Source organism: Erithacus rubecula, assembly GCF_903797595.1.
Source record: "Erithacus rubecula genome assembly, chromosome: 2".
Taxonomy (NCBI): Eukaryota; Metazoa; Chordata; class Aves; order Passeriformes; family Muscicapidae; genus Erithacus; species Erithacus rubecula.
Window position 1 is genome coordinate 74195871 of NC_136685.1, and position 15551 is coordinate 74211421.

General features: G+C 43.8%; 1 protein-coding gene across 2 annotated transcripts in view; it reads left to right on the forward strand.

Annotated features, from left to right (window-relative positions):
• Window positions 1–4075: 4075 nt before the first annotated feature.
• The window catches only part of AGPAT4 (1-acylglycerol-3-phosphate O-acyltransferase 4), a 69267-nt gene continuing 57791 nt past the window's right edge, over window positions 4076–15551 (forward strand). Inside the window, exons 1-2 of one of the 2 annotated variants that reach the window (XM_079333466.1) lie at window positions 4076–4212; window positions 13828–13946. The gene's annotated coding sequence lies outside the window, so the exon portion shown is untranslated. The remainder of the gene's footprint in view (window positions 4213–13827; window positions 13947–15551) is intronic. The other variant, XM_079333467.1, reaches the window with a different exon arrangement.

The window sequence follows — 15551 nt, forward strand, 5'->3', positions numbered from 1 at the left end:
ACCTGTAAAGCCAGTCACATGAGACACCAAATTTCAGCCCAAAATGGCCCATGCAGAAGTCTTCACTTCCATCAAGCTTTAAGAAAACAAGAAAAACAAATCTGTGACATTTGTAGTAGGTACATGTGTAAAGAGAAAGAAAGGATCCTCTCCTCCTCATAGGTAGGCTCAAGCCAAATACTTAAAACAGCTACAGAAATAATATTTACATGTGTAAGGAGTATTTATTTTGTGGATTTCAGCAGATTTGAAAATGTGGTGTAATTCTGAAAAGAGTAATTTGTAAAACATTTTGTATGGTAGGATCCTTGATATTTACTAAAGGAATTGTATTCTTTTAAAATTGTAAAGAATTTACTTAACTGGCTAGTAATTGTAGACTTGTTGCAGAAAATAAAGCATGCTGAAAGAATAAACATGTTCAAAGAAATGGGATTTGGCATCTCAGTCAGTATTCTTTCTGCATGGACTAGACTTTGTAAAGGGTCAAATTGGACAGTCTGGAGCTTAAATTCCTGTAACTCATCTCACACAGCTCTTTTGCTAATGTCTACTCAATTAAAGAATGAGTCTATTCTAAAATTACCTGTGGCCCCAGGGTTTAGTTTTAACATTATATTTCCATTTGTGAGTACTGTGTGGCTTCTTTGAAGGGAAGTGGGAATTTCTATATGAAAACAGTGGATCCACTGTACAGCTGAGGTAAAAGAGAAGACAGCAGGTGTCACAGTTGGGGTTAGTCCACACTAGAAAAACTTGCCCAGAAAAATTAGTTACACAGGGAGGGGGTATGATTTTCAACACCACTCCCCCACTGGCCAATTTATACTGGTACACCTGCATTATGACTTCTATCATTACAACAATGCATTGCATCAGAACCTTTCATTTCTGGTTTCCATACTTAAATAAACTGTCAGCCTATATTAACCTATGTATAGATATTTCCATGTGGTTTCCTAGTGGGAAAGGATTGTGCAGTCATACTATACACATCAATTCTTACTATAATTCTTGCCTGACCTTGTTAGCAGATTTTAATCAATCCCCAAAAAGCAGCAGAGATCTCAGACACAATTACTTTCCCACCGTTTTCATAAAGACGGATAAGCCAAGTACAGGAAAGACTTCCTGTTATTGCTGGCATGGAGGGACAGCCTGTAGTTCAGCCTTTATTACACTCAGTCTACACAAAAGAGGACCATTATGAATGCTTCTAAATTAAGGAAATGGGCCTTTTATAACCCACACCTATTAGATGTTGGAGATTCTAACCATAAGACAAGCAGCAAGAGCAAACTGGACCTCTTAAGTCCAGCTGCTCATGGCAGTGTATCCCAGTATATCCCCATGTTAGCATCCACCCTATCAGTTTGGCCACATCAACACCAGGGGTGCTCCCTCTTTTCTCTAAGCTGGCATAAATACCACTGCAGAAGTTTCCAGGACAGACAAGCTTTTGCCTGCAATAAAATTTCTGAAGTCAAATTCACAAGTCATTTAAAAGTGCACATGGTGAGCAGGGCTGGGATCCAGCTGTGAGAACCAGCAAGCAGTTAATTTTGCTTCAGCCATGAGGGATACCCGGGTTCCTCACCAACTGGAGTGCACACTTTGCCTGTTGGGACTAGAGGGGGTGGGCAGTTTGGGGTTTGTTTTTGTGGTTTTGGTTTGCTATTGTTGTTGTTATCATGTTTCTGTTATAATTATTTCTTCCAGGGAAACTCACTGAAAATCACCCATTTCACACAGAGATGGATAGCTGGGAGGCATCATCACCTGGGATAAGTTCTTGACTCAACTCTTGGATCTTGCCCAATGCAAATTAAGTATTTGCATACCCACCAGAAACAAGGGAAAAAAAAACTGCACTGAGGGTGCAAACCAAGCACTCAGTACAAAGAATGCCAAAATTGAGACATACTCCATTCAGTGCTCTGGAAGGCAGAGCTTACAGAAAAAGAATCCAATTCTTTTTATCCTCCCTGTTCCATCACCTAGAAAATACTCAGTGAGGACATCAAAAGATCTGCTCTTAACACAGAAGTATTTTTCTATGTGCTTTTCAGTCTCAGTCATTACCATGGTATCTAGCAACTTCATAAGACTTACCTTTTAATCCCCTACTTAAGTAAGAGGGGTTTATTATTCATATATTCCTGGTTAGTCTTTTGAGAAATAGATGTACTGTATGAAAACTAGAATTTCCCTCTCCAGTGGGAAGTTTTTACAGGTGTAAAGCATCCTCAAAGCCTGTTCATTCAGCTGCAGCTTAACATTAATGAAAGCAAGAAGACAGATTTTTATTATGTCTTCACAGAAAATCAGAACATACAAATGACTAGCTGCAGAGATTGGTTTCAAGGAAAACTAAGTAAAACATGTTGAGAAACCACCACACTCAGCATCAGAGTCTTAACTTTTGGACCCCTGGCTTTCAGGATAACATCTAGATGCAGAGTAAGATACCTTGGAATAATACCCCACAAATCTATATATGCAGTGCACAAAGCTGCTTCAAGTAGATGATCGGGGATGCTTTGGACATGGCTGTGCTAGAAACCCAGCCACTCTCCAAAATTAAGTGCCTCATTCATGGATTTTAATGTTTTTCCCTCTGCCTGGAATTAGCCCTTTTTTCAAAATGCAGCCACAGGGCCCGACTTTTAAAATATGGCTGGAGAAATTCCCTTTACCACTGTCTGGCCACGGAGCAGCTCAGCAGCTAGACCACTGACCACTGGTCACTGAACTAGATTCAAATCCTTCATGGCCACATGGGAAGGTGACTAAATCTTGACCTCCTGAACAGCACACTCAAACACCCCGTCAGCAGGAACCTGTCAGGGCACTGCTGGCACAGTTACACCTTGACAGTCCTGCCCAGCCTCACCTGGCCCACGGGCCAAGCTCCATTTAAGCCCAGCTCTGGGCCTTTAGTCCCTGTCACAGCTTTCTCATAGATACACACACGTTTGGTTTGGTTTGTTCTCCTGCCTTGTTTCCCAATCCTATTGTAGCTCTGTTTCCAGCTGTGGCCTTATCTTCTGCTGCTCTCTGTACACTCTTTAGACCTGTTTTGTTGCTTTATCTTGTCTAGGACTGTCGGTAGAGCTGCACTGTGCTGCCACTGATCAGGTATGTGGAAAGCGCTCTGGCCAGTGAATACAGCCATTGCTGCTCCCTAACAGCAGTAGTACTAATGATAACAGCAACAATCACGATAAATGTAAAGGAGAGAGAGGAATAAAACCCCAGAAAAGCAAGTGATGCACTGTACGGGTGCTCAGCAGACACTGCCTGATGCCTAGCCAGTAGGTGCCAACTGGAGTTAAACCTGACAAGTGTTTAATTTGCGTTCATCTTACATTGAAGGGAAACAGGGGTTCTACGTGGCTGGTATGGACCGGGACTGTAACAGGTCTTTGCTTTATCCAGCTCACTGCCGGCCAGCCCCGCTATAACCAGACACCCAGTGCTGTGCCAGTGATGCGTTCTCCCAGTCACCATCACCTCCCAATGCTTTGGGTGTTTATAATAGACTCAGTTCCTGCTGTTCTCTATTCATGGAAGCTGCCTTTCGCCCCACAATGAGAGCCTGGCAGCAAATGTTTGCTTTGTCACACAGAGCGAATATTGTGTGTCAGGGTACCCGGTGCTTGGATGGCTGCCGCGGCATTTATCTTTTTCCTCAGCACTCAGACCGTGGAGCTCCTTTTGGTTGTCCGGTTTCTACTTGAAGGGTCAGACAGTCACAGGTGCGCATCACCCCGCGTTTGTCCCGGTAAGGGATGACGAGCGCTCCGCTCCGATCAGCGCCGCCGGCGCTCAGGGGACGGGCGCTGTGCCTCGCCCCTTCCCCGGGGCCGCCGCTTCACGGCTCCCTCCGTCCCCTGACCCGCGGCCCTCGCTCAGCCGCGCCACCGGCAGCCCCGCTCCGCCGCTCCCCGGAGCAGGGCGGCGAGGCCGGGGCAGGGAGGGGTCGCCCCTTCCCACCGCCCCCGGAGGAAGTGACATGACGCGACGGCGGGAAGGGACGGCGAAGGGGGGCCCTGTTCCCGGAGTGGAGCCGCCCGGCGGGTGGAGCCTGGCGGCCCCGCCCGAGCCACCCGCCCGCTCCGCCGCGTGCGAAGTAGTGGCAGCCGGTGCGGCTCGGCCGCCGCCCGCTCCCGGCGCCCCAGCGCGGCACGCGTGCCCCGGCCCCGGTGCCAGGTACGTGCTCTCCCCGGGGCGCCCTCCGCGCTCCGCAGGTGCGGGCCGCCCTCCCTCCCGCGCCCGCCGTGCTGCCCCGGGCGGAAAGCCAGCCCCGAGGCAGCCCCTCCCCGGCGCGCTGTGCGGTCAGGCGAGGGACTCCGGGGCGTGCGGGAAAGGCGGGCGGCGGCTGCGATGTAAGTTTCCTGATTTATTCGTCGCCGGGCTGGCTCTCCCCCGCCGCCCGGACACGCGCCGTTTCTCCCGCGGCCGCCGAGAATTTTCCTGCCGCCTGCGGGCCCCCTTTGTGTGGCGAGCTCTGCCCGCGCCGGGGTTTCCGTGGAAACGGCGGAGCTACAGCGGCCCAGCCCCGCCGAGCCCCCGCTGCCGCGCCGGGGCCGTGCCGCCCCTTCCACCTTCCCCTCGGTGCTGGCGGTGCGGGTGCGGGCGCGGGCTCGGGGATGGGGCGGGCGGTGCGTGGCCCCGGGCATGGGCGGGTGCCCGCCCCGCTCGCTGCCGCCTCCCCGGAGCGCCGCTCCACGGCCGGCGGGCGCGGCGTGCCCCGGCGGGCGGGCCCGGCCGCACCCGGGAGTCCGTGAGCGGCGGCGGGGACAGGGGCAGCCTGCCCCGGTGATGTGCTCTCGTGTTGTGAAGCTCTGCCTTTCACCTGTCGGCCTATGTTCGTAAAGATAACTAAGCCGAAATAAATAATGGCTGCGAACTGAGTTAAGGTGTGTCGGCTGATACTGTGTGCTGAACATTATTTAAATAACAAGCAGTGCTTTTTAGCATATTTCAACAAGTGAGCACTCACTCGAATGGCTGAAAAGACACCCCGCAAAAAAGTCTGTTTCAGCAATGTCACACCAAGACTTCTGGTCCTTATCCTTGTTACACATCTCTGAAAGTCATCTTTTAAGTCCCTGTGCAGACATCTAAGAATGATGTCCCTTATGCAGGTGCTTGTGTGGGAGAGAGCAATCTTGCTGCTACGTGAAAATGCTTTACAAGAGGGTAGAAGGATGCCAAAAACTCAAACAAAAAAACCCAAGCATTTATTTAAAAAGAGTGATGCCTCCAGCCCAGGAACTCGTACCAGGCGATTGTAGCCTCAGCTTGTACTGAAAATGACTTCACACTAGAGTGAGTAGCAAAAGAATTAAAAACTAGTGGAGTAGAGAAACTGTTGTGAAACAAACTAAGCTGAAATTTACAGGCTTTTTTTCTCTACCGTCTCACATGAAGGATAAGATGTGTGTAAACTTACAGAAGTCTGTTTATGTATGCCAGGACTGTAAAGATTGGCTGAGAGTAGTTGCTCTAAATGTTTGCTGTAATTTTCTCTCTTTAGCTGCTTGTATATGGTAAAATGCTGTGGTTTTCCAAATACTATGGATTTAAATGCATACTTGTTCACATTAGAAATTTGTGTAGTTTTGCTATTCCCTATTAGTGTTTTGCATTAACAATGCCTAAAGAGATGTATAAAAAAATGAAACTTGAACTGTGTTTTATGGATGACAGGGACAGGTTTCATGTGGAAGAATATCTCGGGAAGCCTGCGGAGAAGAGAGAACATATTGCAAGCTGCTTATGGATAAAGGTTGCTCTTAAGTAAAGTTCAGTTGTGTTGTTGGCAAGCACTTTAACATACTTTAGTAAGTGCCTCACAACGAAGTGGAAGTAACATATTTTAGGAGTGGAGAAATTGTACAGAGAGGTTAGCACTTGCTCAGAGTCAGAACAGATAATGCTTTGCTCGGAGTACAGTAATTAACTATGTTTCTTGAAACTCGCAGGTGTCATTTTGGTGGGGAGGTTGTTTTTACAGTAAGTCTTGCTCTGTCCAGGCCAAATGCACAGGCACTCAAGCAGTGGTCATCTGTCTCGAGTGAGGTGTGCTCTCCTGGAGTGATGGTTGTACATCACTCACAGTTTAATGGACTTACTGTACCTTGACAGAGAAGAGTTTTGTGGGAAAAGGGCTCTCTTGCAGATGATGGATGAGAATCCTACAGCTGTACTCTGCCCTGCTGAAAGGGGTGGATTGTTTTTTCTGTTGTGTACCCTTGATTTTATTGCCAGAAGGTGAGAACTGTGAACAATACTCCTTCAAATCTCTTTTTGCAGGAAGACACGGCACACAGTTGTGCTGAGAGTAGCAAGGTACCATTCTTGTTTTGCAAATGAGCACTTGTGGCCCTTAGGACTCCTGTTAGTAATTTGGTCTTAAATTTTAAGAATTCATATTTCCACTGCATGATGTGGAACATCACTTCCCTAAGTAATGGCATCACTACTACTGCTGTCAATGTGTCCTGATGAGGGAGCAGATGAGCAGGAGGGCAGCAGTGCATAGTAGGGCACTGTGCATGTAGTTTACTCAGGAAAAGCTTTTGCAGCTGTGGGCCTCGCTTATTAGAGAAAACATTATACCAGTCAAGACAAATTTCTCATCAGGTTGTTTGATTCAGCTGTACTGGTTGCAGTGAGCATTTTGTAAGGGAAGTAGAAATGTGACAGAACAGTACCCTGTGTGCTTTGTTGCCTTTCAGCACTGGTATGTGGCAGCTGAGAACATGTTTTTTCCCTGAAGTGCTTTATCTGTGGGGTGGCTTTGCCCAGTGATTAATTTTCAGATGTTTGGGAAAGTTTGCTCACCAGTCTGTTGTTTGATGGTCTTGGGCTCATTCACAACTGAGTGTTGTGATCCCTGATCACCTCTGACTAATGCCTGTGTGAATTCTGCTGCTCAGAAACTGCTGACTCACTTCATTTTCATGCTTTTCCCCTGTTTTCCTCCAGTGCCTCGAACTGGAGAAGAAGTAGGGTCCAGGGTGAGGTCAGAGAAGGAAGAAATGGAAATGAATGCAAGTGACTGTGTTGTGGCAAGGATGAAGATACTGCAAAGACCCCTCTTTGATAATGTGAGGAAAATATGCTAGCTGCAATGGATTTGCTGAAAAGGCACGTAAGCTATGTGTTTGGAACTGAGCAGAGCAGTTCAACAACTGTAGTGAGCCCACCAGGAGATGCTGGGTTATGGTCCTGCTAGTGGTCTGTTCTTCAACGTGAACTTAAAACCTTTTTAATTCTAATGCCACCGTTTTGACCTTCTGCTCTTCTGTCTGTTGTGTCATGTTCTGCCACAAAGAGCTTTACACTGAAATAATTTTCTGCTTCTTGCAAAAGGGCTGACCTGGCTTGAGGTTTCTACTGCAGCATAAATAACAGGAACAGGGAAAGGCAATTAACCAGTTCTAGGCTGGAAAGGAGTCAGAGATAGAGGTCACTGAGGGAGGGTTTACTTGACAGAAGGCTAAGATTTGCAGGCAAAGACAAGCACATTGATTTCAGTTGTATGTAGGACTGTTTATTAACATCTGAAAAAACTGATGTGCACTAGATTTCCTCTTGATTGGACCAACAAAGTTAAATTTCAGTCACGTTTTCCCAGCAGGATCCAGGTGGGTGTAAAGATTTGTCCGTAGTGGTTCGGTTGGCAGATAATGCAGGTTTTTTCACCCATCGGAAAAAGGATAAGACTCGACTTTACACCTGCTGTTAAAGACAGGGAAAGAAATATATTTGGGGGGAGTGTATATATGGAAATGGCACATGATTTCAAGTGACAGCTCCTTTGTGAAAGTTAAATTGTGTCCTGTTTCTCTCCCTGTCTCCACATTATCTCTGTCTTCGCACATTGTAGTTTGCCTCTCATTACTGTGTTTTTGAACAATTTGGAAAATGCTATTATTACAGATACTGCTTTGCACTTCTGGAAGGTCTAGAAGCATTCTGCCTGCAAGCAGGCTATAATTGCACTTGAATCGTTTATGAGGTAACCCCCTTCCAGTCACAGGTAGCTGGTCAGGGGTTAATTCTGTGATTCTGGCTCACTGTATGTTTTTTACATGCCTGTGCCTCTGAGAGTGTGCATAAATATTACATTTCACCCAAGAAGGAGACAAGAAAAAAAACTTTATTTTGAATTTAAGTCCTGTCAAAGTATCTCAAAAATATTTGAAGTAAGCAGGAAAAATGCTCAAAGCCAGGCTTTTAAAAGGACCTGGGCGCATGCAGTTGTTCAGTCATGTTGTAGAAAATCCAGGAAGGTGTTGATGTATCTAATACTTAGTTGAATGCAAAATTTATAAAAATCTTCCTGGATTCTTAGCTGCATGTTTAGAAGCTGTTAACATCTGCACACTTGCCATCCAGTAAAGTAAGTGCAGTCACATCATACACTGTATCTGAATGATCTTGCTCAATATCTAAGGTGGTTTCAACGAGCCCTGGCTTTAGGTGCTGAAAATATAAGATCATTGATTAGTTACATCACATTTGGCTGTTTTGGAGTCATATTTTTTGCTAAACAACAAAGACAATTGAAACTTGTTGAGACATTTCTTCTGGCTTCAGCAGAATTTGAGTCAGGTCCAAAATGAAGCCTCCCTTTATTACTGGTGCCTGTGATAAAGGCTTTTATTCTCTGAAGTTCTCAAATTAAATCAGGCTGTTAGGGGACTGATGGTCAGGGAGAATGAGGCGGCTGAAAGTATTCCTAGTTCTTGTTGTGGCAAAATAGTTCTGAACACTCATATCATGAGGCAGAAGTGAGTAAAAACTGAATGGATTTCTGATATGGGGATAAAGCTGTCACCATGTTTATTTGGGTTTTTACTTGAGATCTGGATGTCTGGTTGTTTCCAGGGTAGGTGCATCTGAACCTTTCACTGTAGCTGGCATCATAATTTTTGGAACCATGCCATCCACATCTTAGCTATGTTTTTTTTAAGTATTGGGTGTTAGCTCGTAGGGCCATGAGTTGTTTTTCTTTGAATAATAAATCTGGAAGTTTCATTATTCAGTTAAACTATTTTCTACAGAAAGAATCCTTAAACAATATTTAATGAATAAGTATTAATATCCTGTGTATCTCTGTCTTGGTGTGGCTACATCTTTTGTTTGCATTGTTATTTCCAGTTTTGGGATGTGATTGTCATAAAGGAGAAATTCAGCTAATTCATACTCTTCAGCATCATATGATAGAATACAGACAAATTAAATCAATACTTAGAGGTTAAAAAAAGGCCTTGTCAGTCTTTTTCTGTTCCATGTTTCCTTAGTATTCAAAGAGCATACTAATGTTGCTTCATATTAATTAAAAATATGCAAATAACTTAGCTGAAGGAGACTGTCTCCTGTCACAGAAGATACAAAAACCTAACACCTCACTTGGAGCTGTAATCAGGTGAATAGCACTTTTTGTTTCCAGCACGGTGAACAATGTCTTGTGATTTGTACTGGAAGCTTTTGGGTTCTCTCATGGAGAAGGTCAGTGCTGTTGGCTCCCACCGTGTCACTTGGAAGCACAAAGAATGTGGTCTGTGCCATGTTCCTGTTGCATCTGTGGCAGCGTGGGCAGCAGGGCTCAGACCCGCCGAGTAGAACATGGTTGTGTCCAGCAGGGGCCAAACAGCTGCTCAGAGAGAGGCACCAGGTCAGAAGCACTCATGCTGGGATTTTAGGGACAGTGGAAAATTTGTTACCAGCCCACAGCTCAGTGGTGGAAGTCGCACTTGAAACCAGGAGTGCTGTCACCATGGTGTGTTTCTCAGCTCAGTGACTCATACCCAATCTCTGACACTTTGCACAATTTTTTTTTTTTTTTTTTTTTAGGATTATTGCTGCCACAAATTCTGTGATGTTCTGTAGTTGTGCTTTCTAGTTTGTTTTTTTTTTTTCTTTTTCCAAATAAACAACCCAATAAAGCCACACAAGTTAGGAGTTAGACTCCTAGGAAAAGACATAAAGATACTGGCTAAAATTACTAAAGTGTAAATCACAATTCCAGAAAATTTAAAGAGGTCTTTATAGGGGAGCAAGGAAAGAAAGTGACCTTTTTCCCAGTGCTGATGATTTTTATCTTCTGATTGATGTCTTTGTAGCATTTATCAATGCCTTTCACTCCTTCTCAGGTAAGACTAATAGGAGAGATGGATATTTGTGTGCCCACACATGTAATACTGTCCACTAGGTGCAAAAGTTGCACCTGGTAGTTTATAGTACAGAGCTGTCCCGGTTGCTGAGTGTTTGACTTACATTTCTTGAGGAATGGAGAAAGGAAGGTAGATCAGCACATACATCCTGGGCTGTACAGAAGCATTTTGACCTCTTGCATCATCTGCTTCTGCTGAAGATCCTTGGGTGTGTCCATTCCCTCTCTGCTCTCTATGTGTGGCCTTTAGAAAGGTGTTGCAAGGAAAATGTGAGCAAGAAGGCAAGTAAAGGAGTATGAAAAGGACCAGTTTATGTTGAAAGCTGAAGCCTGAGGAAGTGGCAGGTTGTGATTCTGGTGTTGGCTCTTCCCTGGATTTATCGCGTAACTTCCACAGGCTCTCTACCGTGGGAGATAAGAAGGGAGCAGCAACAGTAATCTTTCCAGCTTTATTTTCCCTAGTGTCTTCTGAATGGCTCTAGCTTTCCTGTCAGAGGGAATGGATAAATACAGGGAAAATCTACAAAATCCACACTTTCTAATCCTGTATACATGAAGGATTTGATCTTGCATAGAGAAATGGACTTACTCATGTTGCTACATTGCTGAGAGAATATGAAACTCTTCTGCCTGGATACAGCTGCTTGTGTGTTGGAGGTGTGTTTGTTGCAGAACTGGACTTAGGATGTGATACTTTTGCAGTCTAACTTTGCAACTCATTGTGGAAAAGAATAGGAGGTTTGAATATTTGAAGCTGTGAAGTAATCATGATTTATGTTTCTGTGTTGCTTAACATAAACGTGGTTTGGATGTGGGGGAAGTATTTTATCTGTTGAGACTGTATAAGCAGTTCCTGTTCCTTGTGCTGACCCTTTGTGTTGCCATGAATGTAATTTATAGTTCTTAAAACAAGGTGAGTCTAATCAGTGGCATAAGAGACTTCATAGGAGAGGCCTCCTTTCCAAAGCTTATCTCTTATCAAGAGAATGTTGGAACTCCCAGCCCAATTTTAAAGAGCAACCCTGGTTTTGTACCAGCTCCTGAATAATCCTTTGTCTGCCCTCTTCCTTACCCCCATTTATTTGGGCTCTTCTAAAAGAAATGTTTTTATAATAACTGCTGAAGAACTCAGCAGTTACTCTTGTGTTGGATCTGTTCCTGAAATGCCCAGTGTAGGAGAGGTGATTGGTGTGCCCTTGATGCTGGGTAAGTATTACAATGAAGGTGGCAATATCCTGCTGCCCCTGCTGCCTCTGTAGTTTTTTAATGTGTTAATTTCCTGTGTAAAGAGTGATGGTGTGAATCTCACCCTTGAGAGATTTTTCTTAGACTGTGCATTGAAGATAAATACCCTAACTAGACTGACTCTGATTTCTGTGATTCAAATGATGAGTGGCCCCAACTGGTCCATGACTTTTCTGTACAAAATTTCAAAATATCATGTATCATAAATGTAAAAGTATCTCTGCTTACAGACAGACATGCATTTATATTTACTACAGCTTTGTTTGTTGCAAACATTTAGAATCGGTAATTTAACAAACCACCTGTACTTTTGCAGAATGCCATAAGTCACTGAAGTGACTTTGTGCAAGCATCTTTGTGGGGTTGTTGTTTTTTTTTTTTAATAAAGTGCCAGATGACAATAATGTGTGGCTCTGGTTACCTTTATTAAGCACTTAATGTTGTCCATGAAAGCAAGTATTAAATTGTTTGTGAGCACATGATATAGTTGCATGTCCTACACCCTTTGTGGTTATTCACCTCAGTTATTTTTGAGGAACTATCCAGGTTGCTTTTGTTAGTGTGACAGCGGAGCCCACATCCTGCTTCAGATTCTCAGTATACTTTCTTATAATTTTTTACTGTTCAGTCCTGCTGCCTTGCTTAGTCCCTGAATTTTACTTGTGTGTGGTGCTGTCCTTGCTGTCAGTGCAAGTGATTTTTAGGTTAATGGACCTAGTTAAAGTAATAAAGCAGAAAAAGGAAACAGAGGGGCTCAGTGATCCCCAGGACTGAACTTGGGACTGAACTCTGATAAACTTGTCTACATCTTGAGTATCTTAGCTCAGCTCTTTATTTTACTTTTTCCCAAGCAAATTGCCAATAATTGTGCTTTATATTTATTTATATGCATATAAACATATTAAGTACAGAAATCTGTGTGGGAAACAGTTGATCAGCAACACTTGGCATTTTGAAAAGAAGCAACTTGCCTTTCAGCACTATTTTTGTGAATTTCATGTTCTGCACCCATCATAACTGATGTACTTCACCCCAATGTATTTTTTGAGGATCTCTTTAGAAGCTTGGAACAGAAGTCCTTAACTCCAAGGGGTTTATTCTTTCCAAATAAATACCTTCTCTCAGCATCAAGCCCTGCAGTCTCTAAATGTTGCATCTCCGAGGAGTTTTGTATTGATATGTGTTTAAGTTTATCTCACTCCTCCCTGAATATTGCATGCTTCTGGAAAAAGGAGCAAGAGTGAACTGCTTCTCGCCAGAACTTGGGCAGTTGCTCCCCATCTTTCACACTCCTTCCCAGACTATGCATGCCTCTCGAACTGCTGTCATGCTCCTCACCTTGCTGTATGAACATTTTGCTATTGGGACAAGCATTGAGTCTAACAGGAGCTCTGCTATGCATTTTCCCAGTAAGGTATGTGTATACACAGAGGACTTGTGTCCTGGCAGGCATGCAAAGTTTGTGTAGCTGTTTTCCCTATATTAGATCACAGCAGGAAAAAAATCTAAAACAGAGAAGGGGAAAGCATCATGCTTGCAATAATTGTTTGAAAACTCCCAGATTACTTTTATTTCTTCAGTTTACACTCTGCTGCACAAATTATCTCTCTGCTCGCTAGAAGATAAACAGTAAGTCAGTTTTATAGCAAATATATAAATTTGAAATTCTAAATCTTGCTGGTAGATGGTGTTCATTCTTCAGCTTTTGAAACAGCCAGACTGACTGATCTCTCCATTGTAACAGTATGCAGTTCGGGAATGCAGGACCCCTCGTGAAAATTGAAAAGCATTCCTAAGTTCTCCTAACTTTGGAGAAAGGTCTTCAGATACATTCTAGTTATTCTCCAGTTTGGGACTTTTTGGGGAAATTGTGGTAGGTTGGCCTTGGCTGACTTCTAAGTTTACATCAAACTGTTCCCTTATACGCCCCTTCCTCAGCAGGACAAGGGAAGAAGATAGGACAAAAAAGTTTGTGAGTTAAGGACAGGGGGGTCATTAACCAGTTACCGTCATGGTCAAAAGAGACTCTACTTGGAGAAGTTTGATATAACTTAAGAGCTGATAACAAAGAAGAGCAGTGAAAAAAGGTTCTAGTAGTTTGCCTTTGGGGGAGGTGGAAAGTGATGCAAACCCTAATTAAGTATGAGGCAAATAGTTCTTCCTCCAGATCTGGGGTTTTTTTTGGTGTGGTGTGTGCAAATACCTACAGATACAATCTCCTTGCAGATGAATATACACAACCTCACTTTTGTAAGCTTGATGATTACTGACAAAGAGAAGAGTGCAGGGGCTTCCTGTGGCTTGCTTTGCATAGGTATTTCATGTACAGCAGCACTGTTAAAATAGATTCTGATGTATCTGCAGTGCTGCTGTCTGTGCTCTTTTCACAGAATCAGTCAGGTTGGAAAAGACCTCAGAGATAGAGTCCAGCCTGTGACTGATCACCACCCTATCAACCAGACCAGAGCACTGAGTGCCAGGTCCAGTCTTTCCCTTAAACACCTCCAGGGTCAGTGACTCTACCACCTCTGTGGGCAGCCCACTCTAATGTCTAATCAATCACCATCTCTCTGAAGAAAGAGGAAACTTGATGTCCAACCTGAACTTCCCCTTGCAAGCTTAAGGCTGTCCTGCTGTCCTGTCTCTAGTTGTATGGGAGAAAAGGCTGGCCACCCCCTGGCTGCACCCTCCTTTCAGGGAGCTGTAGAGGGCAATGAGGTCACTCCTGAGCCTTCTTTTCTCCAGGCTAAATACCTCCAGCTCCCTCAGCCACTCCTCACAGGACTGGTGCTCCAGAGCTTTCACCAGCTCAGTTGGTTTTCTCTGGACTTGCTCCAGCACCTCAATGTCCTCCTTGTAATGAGGGGCTCAAAAGTAGATGCAGTACTCAATTATGGCCTCACCAGTGCCAAATACAGGGGTTCTGGTGGCAACTGATGTTGTCTTAAAAGGTAGTACTGCAACTGCTTAATCTGACCTGAGCATATTTTCATAATAGTCTTTGTAACTCATCCATCCAAGAATCTGGTTTAAATGAGAAAATGCAAGAATAGGCATTATCATCATCATCTGGTTGGTTGTTTTTAACTTGGAGCAAAGCATTTGAGGACTGAATCAAAGACTAGATGTAAGTGAAAACTTTCATGTAAGCTTGAAATATGTGCTGAAAAAAAAGAGGTATAGTGCTGACTTGCATCTCTTTCTAAGTGGGTGATATCAGCTCAATCTAGATGCTGTCAGATATGTACCATGTTGCTTTCCACAGTCCAAGAACTCTATATACTACATGAACTTTGGAAATGGTGGGTGACACTGCTTTCTCTAAAAGTGCAAACAGTTGTGTTCTTTATGAAATCTCTAGTTGTAGTCTCAAAACAATGACTTGGAAGTATTAAATAGAACAGTTCATTGGCAGCAGCCTCTGCTGGCATAGAGTTCTTCACTTGGTATCACTTCTATCCTCCTGGTCAGTTATTCTAAGCAGAAGGAAATGCTGAGAGTAGTTGAAGTAGAATACACAGTGGGTCTTGCTGACGAATGGAAGTTGGAGGGAAAAGAGGTAGAATGAATAGTCATGTAATTAGCTTTTAAACCTCAACATATGACCTCTTAGTCACATGAATAGATACTTGTTGACTTGGTCCCTAAACAGACATTTGAGGTTTGAGTCTTTTGTTCTGTATCCAAAGGAAAACTGTTATTAAAGGAAGTCCCTATCTGGTTTAGATGCGCTAGCTAGCCATTTTCTCCTAATTAATTTTAAGGGGTGCTTCACAGAAGAGAGCTTTTTGGCAGCATTCTGGTCTTAATAGCTTCTGCTTCTGAGAAAATGCATTGATTTGCCCTTTTGTTTTTAAAAGATTGCTGTAATTTCCAGTCATTATCTATAAGGAAATCGCTAATTTATTAAACCAGCATCGTGGATTAAGAATTAGAGATCTGACTCTTTTATCATTTCAACTGGTGTTATGTTGATGTTACCCATGAGGACTTTTAGGAAGACAAAGAGTAAGTGTAAGATGTTCCTGTGGACTCTTCACCCCGTGTTTCTAGACCTCATTCATAAGATCAGAACTGATGGCTTTTTGTAACTTGTGCCAAGGAAAAATTGTAT